The following is a 15,600-nucleotide window of genomic DNA, read 5'->3' as shown; positions in this document are numbered from 1 at the left end:
CATCTGTACTTTCTGTAGTTACATTACACTGTTGTTATAATTACACTGTTGTTATAATTACACTGTCCCTAACCTTAACCATATCCAACAAAAGTGTTTTGCAATTCAACATCAACACAATAGGTACATTGTACCTAACAGTTCATTTTTATTATTAAGTGCACATTATTTAAAGACACCTAATATAAAGTGGGACCTGAAGGGTTAATGATTTTAATTTTTTTTTTCCAGCTGATGAATGAGAAAGGCCAATCAGAAAGACTGTTTAAAGTGGTAGACCTCATAACTGCAGCAGATTCTCATAATAAACAGAATCTTATCATGTGCTGGTGTGTGGTGTCTCTCTGGCTTTTTGGCTGCCTGCACAGTACATTTTATTGGTCCCCCCTTGTCAAATGTCTGGGGGCCCTCAAGTGGAAACATTGTAGGCCCCCCCCCCCCCCAAAAAAAGCTCAAGGCTCCCAGTATACAGATCCACTTTTGACCCCAGTATGGTTCTAAAGTCTTCTGTCTCTGAGGACTCTATTTCACCTGCCTCTTGAGAAAATATGTCATACAAGTCTCAAGCAATCCCAAGCGTCAAGTCCCAAACAATTAATGGGAAGTACTCCTTGACAACATGTTTATAAAAGACTAACAGATGAGGGATGGAGCTTGTGGGCTCGGTTTGACTAGTCAGTGATTGGCTGATCATGACTATGAGTGTATATGGAGTGTTCTCAACCTCATTCATTTTTTATTGGTGCAACAGAACGCAGACACCAACGAGGGGGAGCAAAAGAGCTGCTGTGAGAGCTCACAGCAAGGTTACTGTGCTGTAAAAATAGAGCTAAGCTGCTGGACATGATTGCTGTTAGCTGTCCTTGCTTCAAAGACATTTGCTGGACATTGTGTGATTAAGGCTAAGGGAGTGATACTGTTGACAACGTCATGCTGTGTTGTTTTTGCATGTGCCAGCTTTTTCTCATAGTGATGATGGCCCTGCAAAATTTCACTGTAACCACAAATGTGAATTTATGGATAGCTATTGCAATAAATCCTTTGTGATAAACACTTATATGAGGCAGTGGCCTATGAAAATTGTACATGTGATTGTTCTATAGACATATTGTGACAATATAGCAAAGCACAATATATTTTAATCCGTGAAAGGTAAAAATCATGGTGGTAAAGATGAAAACACCCTTCAGAGGCTGCTTTTAACTATAGCTGTTCAGAGACAAAGCTTTAAAGATTTATCAGAGTAAGCGCTGTAGACGTCTAAAACCCATCCATCACTCAAACTGTTAACTACTTTCTGATCATTGTGTTACAGTAAAACTGTCCTGATCTGCCGGCTTGAGACAGCAGAGACCATCCATGATTGACCATTAAAAAGCAGTCAAATTGATTGAGTAATTAGGCAGTTAATTATGACAATAGTCTGTGCTTTAGTGTACAGAAAAGCATGCATGAAATCCAACTGGTGATTAAAATTTCCATGATAACTGAAAAAAAAGTGTGTGTGTATATATATATATATATATATATATATATATATATATATATATATATATTTAAAAGTTGTACAAAAGTAGTTATATTGCTTGTGCCTTTTATTTTTAATAAAAATATATAATGTTTTATTATATGTACACTGTATGTGCAGAGAATTTATATGTAAACATTTGAAGTCTAAGAAAGTTCTCTGTCAGTATTAAATAGGCATGTGCTACATTTGAGTATATGAACAGTATGACTCACTTATGACAGTATGTGGTCAAAAAGGATAAGAATATGATTTGAATAGCTCATCAATGACCTGTGAGTCAGGTAAAATTGTTATATTCCTTTCCACCTACTGTTTCTCCCTCCCACCGATTGTGTCCCAGAGGAACGGAAGCAGGGGATAAGCCATCTTCAAGTACTTTTGGCCAGGGTAATTACATCCCTTACGTCAAGTTGCTATGGAGACAAAGAGGAGAGCAGCAATCAGTGCAAACATTTACTGTGGCTGCAGGGAATGGCTTTGTTTGAACTTACTGCGACGTGATTGTGACTGAGAAACAATTAATTGGATGTGAAATATGGGGATTTAAAACTTAACGATGACATGACATGATAAGATAATTTACATACAGTAGTAAAATGTTTGTTAAGCTGCAAATCATAATGACAGAAAATTAAAACACTTTGAACAGCAATGGCACTACTTTACACTGCCTGCAAGCGGAGTCATATATATAGTATTGCTAGTTCTGACCATATGAATAACCAAATGAGGTTGTATTTACAAGCTATTGTATTTGCCAAGTTGTTAGTTGGAAGGGACGTGTCAAAGTGAAAATAGCCCAAACAAGTCTTGTGTTGTGAGTTTTAATAAATGATTTCCCAAAATTATACTTTTGTGTCATTTATTTCAATAATATGGGATCACTGGGATTCCACTTCGCTGGTTTGAATCCTATCTCAATGGTAGGTCTTTCAGGGTGGCCTGGGGAGGGGAGGTATCCAAAGCACATCAACTGGTCACTGGGGTTCCTCAGAAATCAGTTCTTGGACCCCTCCTCTTCTCCACATACACTACATCACTGGGTTCCATCATACAAGCACATGGCTTCTCCTACCATTGCTACGCTGATGACACACAGCTCTATCTCTCTTTTCAACCAGATGATCCAACGGTAGCTGCACGGATCTCAGGCTGCCTGGCGGACATCTCTGCATGGATGAAAGAACATCGCCTACAGCTCAACCTGGCAAAGATTGAACTTCTTGTCTTCCCTGCCAATCCAACTCTACAGCATGACTTCACGATTCAGTTAGGTTCATCAACAATTGCCCCATCAACTTCGGTCAGAAATCTTGGTGTAATCTTTGATGACCAGCTGACCTTCAAAGAGCACATTGCAAAGACTTCTCGATCTTGCAGGTTTGCACTACACAACATCAGAAAGATCAGGCCCTTTCTGACAGAGCATGCTGCACAACTTCTTGTCCAGGCCCTTGTCATTTCTGGGCTGGACTACTGCAACGCTCTTCTGGCTGGACTTCCATGAAACACAATCAAACCTCTACAAATGATTCAGAATGCAGCGGCACGACTGGTCTTCAACGAGCCCAGAAGGGCCCATATTACACCTCTCTTCATCTCCTTGCATTGGCTACCATTTGCAGCTCGCATCAAGTTCAAGACACTGATGCTTGCATATAGAACAACCACAGGCTCAGCACCCGCCTACTTCCACTCACTATTACGAATCTACATCCCCTCCAGAACTCTGAGATGTGCTAGTGAGTGACACCTCGTGGTACCATCACAAAGAGGCTCAAAATCACTCTCCAGAACATTCTTGTTCTTGTTCGCTGGTGGAATGATCTTCCCACCCCTATCCGGAATGCTGGATCCCTGTCAATCTTCAAGCAACAACTGAAAACTCATCTCTTTCGACACTACTTGACCTCATCATAAAAAAAAAAAAAAAAAAACTTTATCTTTCGCCTTTATTTATTCCTTCCCTTGCTAGCTTATTTGAACAATGCCTGAGACTTGGTGTTACGAGCACTTCCTCTATCTGATTGCCTCTTCAAGATGAATCGCTTTATGTATTCCCCAATTGTAAGTCGCTTTGGATAAAAGCGTCTGCAAAATGACTAAATGTAAATGTAATATTAAGGTGCTGAGTACAAAATACTTACTACTTATAGACAAGACAACAAATGTAAAGTTAAACCCTTACCTTTCACAATTTGCTTTTGCTTTATAAAATACAATATGCATAAATACACAATATGAATGAAAATGAAATAAAATAATTATAACATAAAAAATACAATAAAAATGATAGAAAACGTTTATGACTTCTAGTACTGCGATTATCATTGAACATTGTGAATTAAGAATGTTGTCACTGTTGGTTGATGATTCCCAATTGAAACCACTTGCCATTAACTGCCTGTTCTTAAAAAGTTCGTCATATAAATGATTTCTTCAAGACTGTCCATAACTTTTAACTCAAAGTGAAAATCATAGTTGGGTAAAGTTCTATAGTGGTGAATGTGAGCCCACATCAAATATATATATATTTTTTTACTCTCCCATTTGCTCGGATAGCAAAAGAAAGCCTCCACAATATTGTTTTTATGACTTGAAGTTAAAACAATGTCAAATTTAACCTCAATGCAATTTTTTTTCTTATATTTGTAATATAATACAAAGTATAGGGTTATAAATATCTTTTTTTTTTAAAACTTTCAGGATTTCGGATGCTGATGACCATTGAAACGAGTCATCACAGTCTGTGAAAAGGATCCGTTTCAGATAAAAAAAAGGGTATAGATTGGTGTAACTTAAATCTGAAAAATAAGACTGATTACCCCTTGGCTGACTGCTAGTTGCTCAGTCTAATTCTTAAGACAGTCTAAACACAGTGGATATGTTTATGCAACTGCAATAAACATAGAGTCTCTTATTCCTATCTGTATCTCAAAGCAGAAAGGTATTTATGTACATACAGTATTTATTTCCTTCGAGCATGTGACTGTCTGCAGCGTTAGTGCTCAGTGGAAAGATGTGATAGTGAAGTATTGATTGCTGTTTGAACTTTACCCAGACACAGACGACAGCAGAGCCCAGTGAATGAGTCACCTCTAAATATCATATTTCAAGGCAGCTTCACATCAAAGTAGGAATTTTGACTTTTAGTCCATGACTTGTTGATTAGCTATATTGTTGTTAGCAAAATACATTCAAAATACACAATGGAGTATGAGACCTTTAGATTTTATATGATGGTCTTTCAGACGTGTGTGTTTAGTGACAGAAGCCATGTGTGCCACCAGGCCTGTTCACATCAGTGACTCACTCCTTCCACTCGTTTCCATTTCCATCATTCACTCTTGGGAGAAGAATGAGGCCTAGTAAATTCTCTTTTGTCCTGCTCATAAATCTAGAGTCACCTAATTGGGTTAGAGTGTCTCGAATCCATCAGCAAACCGACAAAAGCCACCATTGGGGAAGATTCTAGTGTACAGAAACAACACTGGATCTAATCTGATGATAAAACCAGTTGAGGGAGGGAACAGGAAATACAAATGCAAAGAATATGCATGTATAGATGGTGCTCTCTTTGATCTGGCGTGTTTGTGAGGAGAATAATAAGCTAGCCTGGTCTCACAAATGATGTGTTGTGCAGCTCATATCATATCCAATATTGTTTTGTCCTTATCATCTGCAGTGTAAATAGTGTGAAACAGCAAATTGACAAACAGAGTGTGTTGGTTGTTCTCAGCTTTAGCTTTAGTCAGGTATCACTGCAGTGTGAGGTCTACATTGTGGGACTTATCTCTTAGATTAGGATCCGTCTCCACAGAGCTTGTGACTCTGCTGCAGCCTTTAATAGCTCCTGAGAGAAACTGCTGCACTCACAGGCAGCCAGGCGAGGTGAAACATTGTCTTTTAATGCCAGAGCAGGGGAGAGGCATGGAGATGAAGGAGTCAGAAACCGTACGCTCCTTGAGCAGCATGTTAGCACCTTCCCAGGAGAGCTCTCATTCAGAGAAATCATTAAACCAGCTAGAACTGATGTACATCATGATGCACAGACATTCACTTTCTGCTTCTTTGTACATGTCACAGTGCATGGAGGAGGTAGGCTATCTCTGTCAGGATGCACAATACCTGATTAGTTATCAGTTATTATTATATTTTTTAATGTATATTATTTGATCTTAGATATGCTAATTTCTATACTTTTACATTTAAATTACATTTAAAATACCTCCATCATCTAGCGCTCACCTAAAGTTCAAAAACAATTATGTATCTATCTATCTATCTATCTATCTATCTATCTATCTATCTATCTATCTATCTATCTATCTATCTATCTATCTATCTATCTATCTATCTATCTATCTATCTATCTATCTATCTATCTATCTATCTATCTATCTATCTATCTATCTGTCTCTGTCTACCTGTCTGTCACTGAAGAATCAAAATTTGAGCTAGATGCTTTTATGACAAGTACAATCTATCTAAAAATGATTGAAATAAAACACCTTACATATGTTTAAAATGTATAACTTGTATTGTGCTTATTGCATTATCAACCAAAATATCAAATAGTGCGGTTAAATCGATTAATTGCAATAAAAACCAAAATATAAGTTTGTATTTACATAATATATGTGTGTGTACTGTGGATGTTTATAAATATACACACACACACACACACACACACACATATATATATATATATATATATATATATATATATATATATATATTTAAGAAATGTTTTTGGGTTGTAGGCTAGTATTATCGTATTGTATTTTGTATTTTTCTTTTATGCCAAAAATCATTATAGATATTAAGTAAAGATGTATGTATGTGTGTGTGTGTGTGTGTGTGTGTCTGTGTGTGTTATATATAAACATGAATATATTTCTTGAATATATTTTGCATACACAAATGTTTATTTTGGATGCAATTAATCATGATTGACTGTCAGAAAAAGATACAGTTTTCATTGTTTCGCACGCATTATATGCTATATTTGAATTTTGTGTAGGCAAACAGCAACAGATGAACCAAATTACATTTAATATCTTTTTTTATATTTTTATATGCTTTTTATATGTTTGGCACAACATCTGTGGTTGGTCTGATGGGTTGTTTTCATTGTGATTCAGACCTTTCCCTTAATTTTGAATGACTCAACAGCCCTATAACAAAACAAGAGGCCAGTGTGGACCAGACAACAGCTCTAGGCCCTCTCAGTGTAAAGACCACCCACATACATTACACTCCAATCCCCTGGTGCAATTACACAAAGGTCACTACAGATGAATCAATTACTAAAGACTGAGAGCTTGAATACATTGTTTTCACATGAAAAGTAGTGTGCATAAAAGCAAATAAAAGCCAGTTGATAAGATTTGATTAATGCAAGTAGAAAAAGGGAGAAATAAAAAGAAAGTAAAACATGATCATGCCTGATAAAATCAATGGAGCTTTCAATATGCTATGCTATTGAAACTAATTTATTTTCAGAGTTACAAGGAATAAAAAAAATTATAATACATAGTAGAATAATTCCATTAAGTTTATAGTATAGCCTATATTTAACCAACATTCAAACACAATTCATAGAAAGTATTGTGTTTACAGATGTTTATAGAGCTCCTAAAACATCAGTCACACAATTAATAAAATATATCAATAAATCATATAATGCTGACCAACTGTTTTATCATTCTACAGTTGAAACGATTACAAGCCCGAATAACTTGTGTTTCTAAAGAAGAAACACATCAGCACCAAATGTGTGTTATTTTAGCGCTTAAACCGCAGACATGTTTGTCATGGTTGTGAGGGTCTCTCCCCTCCTCCCCCCGCAGCCCGCTGTGCTTCGGCTGTTCTCGGCTGTGTCCGCCAGAGGGCGCTCGGGCTCCGATGTCAACACGCGCCATTCGATTGTGGAAAATGCCACCAGATGGCGGTTTAGGATTGCTGCTCTTCTGAAAGGCGCGGTTCCTTCTCCCGGTCCAATTTTCAATTAATAAATCCATATTTAGATTTTTTTTTATCGAATTCCGAATAGCGGGAACGCCGACCTTTGCGACCATGAGCATCCCAGGTGAGTTGTATGCGTTTTTGTGCTGTTAGTGGCGTGAGAAGGGTAGCGGGTCTGGAGATTAAAGATGGAGGACAGCGGGGCTGGTGGGGGATGGGCGGCTCTCACACTGGCTGCATCTCCTCAGGCCAGAGCCACACTCCCGCAGCCGGGCTTTAGCGGCTCGTCCGCGGCTCCGAGAACACATACGGCTCGATCATAAAGAAAGGGCTCAGTTTCTGAAGGCAGGAGTGTAATTGAGCTCATATGTGTTTGCATACCTGCATCGGTTTGTCGCAGATATTGAGCTGCACTCATTATATAATGATCAGTTTATGACAAACACTGATTGCTGCGGGTTTGAGTAGATGCTGGTTTGGTTCTCAAGTTTTTTTTTTTTTTTTTTTTTTTTTACGATATAATGAAGGTCCCGTTATTTAATCTGTCAAAGCCAATAAATGATTTCAGACATGTCAACAACAGCCTTAAAATGTAATCTAGTGTGCTTTAGTCATGATAACATGATTAATCCTAGTGTAAGAGATGGTGAGGAGAGAAGAAGCAGCCAGACAGGTGTAATACTGTTGCTATAATAGAGGAATATGTCACTTCACTGGGTAAATGTGTGTGTGTGTGCGTGTGTGTGTGTGTGTGAGGGGTTGAGTTTTCACCTTTGTTTTCATCTGTACTTTCTCAGACTGAAGGAAGATCACACTAGTATTGAAACTTCACAGTCAGCCCACACTTGACTTGTGTTATTACTGTTATTTCTCTGTTTGACTCAGACAGGTTTTTCAGCAAGTCAACTTGGGATAAACTACTAAGGTAACTTTTAAATGCTCTGCTGTAAATGAGTTGTGGCTGAAATGCAGTGTCTGAAGTTATTCTGTCAAATTCAGGTTAATCTCAGAAACACAAGGACACTCCCAAATCTCCTGTTCAACATGTGTCCTCCGTTTTATTATTTATAGCAATTCCAAGATTTTTGTTTCTAAATGAAACTTTGCCCTTTGCAGTGTAATTCAATATTTTTTTTAATTAAAAATCGTTTTCGTTAACTGAAATAAAGCTAAAATAAAATATAAACATTGGAATAGTAATGATAAAAGCACAAAATTACTAAAACTAAAATTAAATTGAAAACTGAAAATAAAAGCTAAACTATTTGTAAGATACTATATTTTAGACTTATTAAAATCTATAAAATTAATGAAGAAATTAATAAAATATTAAAAGCCTGCTGAAAAGTCGTAGAAGTTAATAGGCCTAGTTTTAAAAATGAACAGAAAAATCATGGAAATTAATAAAATGATAAAAACCCATGGAAAATTCTGAAAGGGCAGAGCTTGTTTGAGACCTGTAAATACAAATTTAATTAAAAAGGCAACATTTGACAATAATATAGCATGCTACTGTTGAAGTTTTTATTGGTTTTCATTCAAGTGAAATAAATGAATAAATAGCCTATTTCATCTGTAAATGGATATTTCTTCAACTACAGGAACTTTTAGAAAATAAACACTCTTAAAACACTTTATCTATCTATCGATCTGTCTGTCCATCCATCCTTCTATCTGTCTGTCTATTTACAGTGATTTTTGAAACCTCATTGTCTGGTGATTGCTGTCTTCTGATCATCAAAAATTCATTCCGGTTGTTCTTGTTATATTGTCATACTGTTTTTTTCATTAAATCATATGAATATCATGCTGTATTCACTGGACTTGTTAAAATCTTATAACTGTGTAAAAGCATTGTCTTCTCGTCAGTCTTAAATGTCAGTGAAGTAATATTGCTGTAAAGTTTCAGAAAACAGTGTTGTACTTTGAGACGAGCAGCGGTCAGGAAAACCACTAGCTGACTTTTTCTGTGAAGTGCAAGTGGTGTAACCATTTTTGTGCATGGCTACCCAACGTAGCACATCCTGTGGTTAAAAGTGTGGGCATTAAAAAAAGCATCTGAAGGAAACTGACTCCAGTTCAGTATGTGAAATGTATACCTGACCGAACAGAGACTGTTAGAACAAGTCAACCTACTTAGGATCTTCTTTTCCTAATGGATTGAAAGAATATAATCCTGCTATGCGAAACTGAAAGATGTTGAGTACTTTGTTTCGTTCAGTCACTGGTCTCTGATCTAGAGGTGTTTAACTGTGGCTCACAAGTCCTTTAGCAGCCAAAACACATGTGTCCACATCGCCATCTGTTCACCATTATTCCTCACAACACAATCATAATGACATCTTCCTTCCTAAAAATCAGTGCGAAGGCATGTGTGTGCTTGTACTTGTGTTTTTTATGATTGCAAGTAAGCCTGTTCTGAATGTCAGCAGGGTTTACTTTAGTACCAGACAAAAAATAAAAATCTATTCATCTTTAAAAATAAAGGCCAGCTCTGTCTTTTAGTATATGTTATGTACAGATAGATCTAGATAAATCTGGCATTAGTCTGTGTATATAAATCATTTATAAACTATGCTTTGACTCTTATAAGTGGATTTTCAATGTGTTGGCTGCTATGATCATCTTGAGATTGATTAAAAATAACATGGCATGCTATATTAATAACGACATATACCCTGCACTTTCAGAAGCAATATTATTAGGCTTATAGCTAGTAAATCATGCCAAAAATTACACTTTGTATCAGTAGTTGTGATTTCACAAGATCGCATTGTGCCTATCTTTGCTGAAGGATTACTGTATGGGCTTTTTATCATGCAAAATGATAAACACAAATGATTTGCTTTACCTAAAATAGAGTTGATTTTGAATGGCTTTTATGTTCATTCTCTTGGCATGGTGCAGCAGATTGTTTGCTGGCAGTTAATCAAAGTCTTTCTCAGACCTTGGGGGCCAAAGTCTCTGAATAATGAAAAGAGTGAACAAGTTGAAAGGTTCGGTCTGTTGATATGAATGTCATATTAATGAACAAAAGAGGCTGTTTTGCTATGATTTACTTTTTTAAATCAATTTCTTCAGCATAGGGCGGATTAAGTAATACAATCGATTGAGCTACAAAACAAGGTGTTTTAAACAGACTGCAAAACATATATTAAGTCAAACATTATCTGCACTCAACTTGACCTTCCATTATTGAAATTTACCAACATCAAATTTTGATTAATGTTTTTGGACTGCCATTTTTATACAAAATTGGTACAAAATTATTTTCCAAATTTAACTGAAAATGCAGCTTAGTGAGGCCATTTGACAATAATATAACGTGTTTAGAAACGTCAAATAAACTAAATTATTTCATTTGTAAATAGATTAACTATTGGCACTTTTAGGAAATAAACTCTTAAAACACAATTTTCACATTCTTAAAGTTTTTATTTATTCTGTAACAACAATTCCCTGATGCACTAGTCACTTCTACAGTCTCATTTCCACCACATTGGTGAATGATTAATAATAATAATACGTTTTATTTATATAGCGCCTTTCCAGTGCTCAAGGACACTTCACAATGTACATTTAACAAAGAAGAGATATTTCAAGTAAGCATAGATGGATAACAATAAGTATAGATACAGTAAAGGAGCATTACACTAACCTTAAAAACCTTTGCTGGAGAAAAGTTGTTGATTATGTTGGGGAAAATCTGATGGAAATGATAGTTTTTGTACAAATTGATATTAATTTTGCTGAATATAGAAAAGCTTTATGGTTGTTTTACTCTTTATTTAGATTATTATAGTTAAATAATTGTTTTTATTATGGCTTTTTAGTGTATATCTTTATTTTATAGGGTATAGAACCACAGTCAAATATTGACCTTAATAAAAAGTATAAAAATGGTAAAAATACAGTTAAAAGTTTCCATGATAGTTTAGTAAGACCATCATATAACAAAAAGGAAAATATTAGTTTTAAGAACGTTCAACCACCGGGCCATAAAATTGGCCATAGCTAAAGAAGCACCCGCGTATTGCCAGCAACTGCTCCTCCCGTCTGTCGTGGCTCTGTACCAGATTTGTGAAATTACCGATTATTTCACCTGACATCTTCAGTTTGTCAGCACACTGCTCCGATACGTCTGATAGTACGACGATACCCTCAACACAGATGTGAATGGGGCCTTTGTGTTCAGTGAAAGAACGTGATTGAAGCTTGTTAAAGTGCAGCAGCTCTAAGAGTAAGACGGCTCCATGCTGTGTCTCTCCTCCCTTTCCTGCAGTCTCCATTTTGTGAGCGCCTGCAGCGGGGCGGCCATGACTGCTGCTGCAGTGACACCAACACAAAAGCACTCTGCATGTCCCATTCAGCTGCATGTGGCTGGCGAAGACTCACTGCTGTGCGGATTAAAGTGCTTTTGTTGTTGTTTAGGCTACTGTTTGTAAAGGATTTAATGGTCAAGAGTATTGTCTTCTGGTGAGAAACATTTCTAGCCTCTAGTGAAGCTCCCAGTGGATTTGTCTCATCAGTTATTACTGTAGTTTCTCACACATTCAGCAGCAGCTGCTGGGGTATGTGTTAGTTAGAGAAGTTAGTTAGAGTTTGGTGTCTCTGCTGAACAAACCCTCTAGAATAAAAGTAGGAAGTCAGCACAATGACATGCCTCAGAGCTGCAGCTGCATTCACACACCACACCTAGTAAAGTCATTTTACACTGGAGTCAATAGTCAGGTTCAATGTGCATTAAATGTACTTTATTTGGTTGGCATGAGTATTAGCAGGGACCTGGCAATCCGATGTTATTTTGATTTCTGGACCACACTACATCAGTAGTGTTTTTTTTTTTATTGTTAATATTAAATGTTAATGTTAATATTAATATTGCAGTCTCACTGCCATACGCATTTGACTTTGGTATTATGCACAAATTATATTGGGTTGTTTATAAGTTTAGATTTTGGACTTAAGACACAAATGTGACCTAATGCTACACAATGTTTTGCCTTCTCACTTGCACTGAATGGTGGTAAATTGTCCACTCATTATTTTGTCCTAACAAAATCATTTTGATTAAATTGTACTTATTTGCTCTCTTTTTAGACGTAAATAATTTTTACACCTTTTTCATCATCTTAAAGGCAATCTTTAAAAACACTTGTAATTTAATAATACTGTTGAATGTAAATTAATGTACATATTTAAAAAACTCAAGATTAATACGCTATAATTTTGGTTTTATTGTTTTAGACAAGATACTATAGAAATGTAGTGTGTGTATGTGTGTGTGTGTGTCTGTGTGTGTGTGTGCTGTGACGAGTCTCCTGCTCTTCCTGCTGTTGCTGGCTGGTGGGAGTGGCTAGGAGACTCATCAAGAGAACCATGTCCACCTGTTCTTCCCTCTATAAAAACCTTGGCCTTGTTGGTGTGGGGAGAGGGTTTTTTGCTTGTTTGCTCCCGATTGGTTTTGTTGTTTATTTGGATTTGTTTATTAGTTGTGATACTTGTTCTGTCTGGCTTTATACTATCTTGTGTCAGACAGAAATTGTATTTACTTTTCGTTGTTATTTTGTTTTATATACTTTTCTTATGTTAATAAATACCATAAGAACCTGTTGTAACCTCACCAACCGCATGTCCTCCTTTCATTTGTTACGGCTTTGAGCCGGTCGTGACAGTGTATATATATATATATCTATATCTATCAACAACTGATGCTAGTTGCCAAAGATCAGAGCCAGTCTGATCCCTATTATGGATGTAAAATCCAGTAATGTTGTGAAGTAATATGTTAGCATAGCACACAATCTTATACAGCTAGTCAGATAACTGTGTTCTGTAGCGTCTACGCTATGTTGCTAAAACTATCTTTTGGATCTAATGTAATTATTTCCCACATCCAAGTTCCAGGTTATAACATGCAGAAGTCTGAACATTAATCTCTTAAATATACAATAAGTAGTGAAACATAATAATAATAAAGCCCAAAATAAAGGCTTAAACATCTAAAAAACGTACATTTACGGGCTCCTCTTTTGGTGAAAGTTTTCAGACAGCTTTCAAAATGGCCACCAGACAGTGTGAACACATGGAGACCCATATCTCAGCGTGCAATAGGGATGGCTCCATACCATAATTTTGGCTTCGGTACGATACCAGAATGTAGTACCTCGGTATCGATACTAAATCGATACCATAGGTGACAAATAACCAGCCTCAAAAGATAAGTGATTTAAAAAAAAAATATTATTATTAATAATAATAAAAACAGATTCATATGTTAATACCTTTGTATCAAACTGTAACAAAAAACCTAAAGGGAACATAGGTTACATTTTGATGTTGGAGAAAAAAAAAATAGGCTAACTGCATTATAAATATATTCAAATATTATCTTTTCAGTGCAAACTAAATGTCTCCTAAAAAAAAAAACCTACCGGAAACATAGGTTTCATTTCAAGTTCAAGTTTGAAGAAAAAAAATAGCACTGAAGTTACGCAATTGATGCAACAAATGTTGCTTTATTGTAAAGTGTTATTCTAACAGTCAAAGTAATATTCAAAATCATGTTATTATTTCTGTCTCTCAGATTGTTTTCAGATTTCAGACTCAACCAAAGAAAAAGCATTAAATATAAATCTCACTCTCTCACTTGCTTCATATTAGTGGTCGGCAGCGAGTCAGAAACATTCCCTTCATATCATTGATACTAAAATTAATATAGCAAAACTCTTGCTCAATTCATATCCAATTAAAATTTGATTGTATGAAATGCAAGTGCATGTATTACGTGACCAAAACTTCATTGATTCTAGCGTGTCTCACATGCACATTTGCGCTTACTGTATTACATCTGATGTGTTGTGCGTTGATTAGATGTAAATAAAAGGTCAAAGCAAATCTGAATTTATGAATGATGCACTCGCCTGTCGATCAATTAACTCTTTGAAAAGATCAGGATGAGCAAGCGACAAATGCTTAAAAAGATTTGATGTGTTCCTATGGCAACATGATTTAGGCCTATAGCAACGCTTGCATACAGGTGCAGTAAGGCCAGTTCCTTCACCTTTGTCATCTGTTTTTTATCCAAAGTAATGCCATATTTCACTTCTACTGTTCTCTTTATTTATTAATTTTGGCTGCGCTGAGTTTCATCAGTTTGATCCATCGCGTTGTTCTGTTGTCACATTTACCGGTTGCGCAGCAATTTGGGAAGCACTGCCACCTACAGGTGCATTTTGCAACAGCAGCGTATGAAATACCGAATTGAGCAAAATTATGATATCGTACCGTTTGAAATATAATATATACCGGTATTTTTCCAGTATCGGTATACCGCGCATCCCTAGCGTGCAATGATCTGATTCCCTTGAAATTATAGTGAATCAGATCATTAGAGTCAGGCGGTAGAGTCGCCGTGCAGCTGCAGCTTTCTCTCGTGTTGGGGGTGTTTTGTGCAGGTGGGGCGGTGCTCGCGTCGGGTCTCGGCCATTCCACGCTGAACATAAATACAAACTGAAAAACCTGTGAAATCCAAGTTGAAAAGTTCTGAGAATGTTTAACATCTGTATTTATTTGATTGTTTTACAATTGTTTTGTTTTCTTTAGGAATCCTGCAAGCACTTTATTTTTCATTGATATTAAGCAGATGTAATGTTTTGTTTTGTTTTGACATTGTATGTCACAATTGTAAACTTAAACTGTGAAACTTTAAAGTAGAGTCTATAAATATATATTTTTATCTTTTTATAAAATACATTTTATACATACATTTAACTAAAGAATCATGCAAGCACTTGAATATTTCCCCCTTTACTCGTACTGCACAAAAAGTGCTTCAATCATGTTGAATGTTACAGGGACTGATTATTGCAAATGCAGATCCCAGTGTGTTCTTGTTGAACTATTTTTATTTATTTATTTTTTGCTAAGGTTTGCATATGGTGGAGTGTTCTTAATGACAGCTTTCCTAAAAAATATATATTCTATTCCTAATATAAGAAATATCCCAATATATCGCCTTGCTTACAGTATCGCAATATATCGTATCGTATCACCAGATTCTTGCCAATACACAGCTCTAGTATGTGAGCTTAATAGGCATG

The 15,600-nt window shown here is 36.1% G+C and overlaps 1 protein-coding gene across 6 annotated transcripts in view; it reads left to right on the top strand.

The window, feature by feature from the left end:
• Positions 1-7,448: 7,448 nt before the first annotated feature.
• Positions 7,449-15,600, top strand: part of LOC306881305 (cohesin subunit SA-1) — a 53,216-nt gene continuing 45,064 nt past the window's right edge. For 4 of the 6 annotated variants that reach the window (XR_013785139.1, XR_013785140.1, XM_079435331.1 and 1 more), the window contains exon 1: positions 7,454-7,622. The gene's annotated coding sequence lies outside the window, so the exon portion shown is untranslated. Of the gene's footprint in view, positions 7,623-8,383; positions 8,424-15,600 lie in introns of those variants that run through there. The other 2 variants (XM_079435334.1, XM_079435332.1) reach the window with 2 other exon arrangements.

This window comes from Barbus barbus, assembly GCF_936440315.1.
Source record: "Barbus barbus genome assembly, chromosome: 15".
Classification (NCBI taxonomy): Eukaryota; Metazoa; Chordata; class Actinopteri; order Cypriniformes; family Cyprinidae; genus Barbus; species Barbus barbus.
This window is presented reverse-complemented; position numbering and strand designations above follow the sequence as displayed.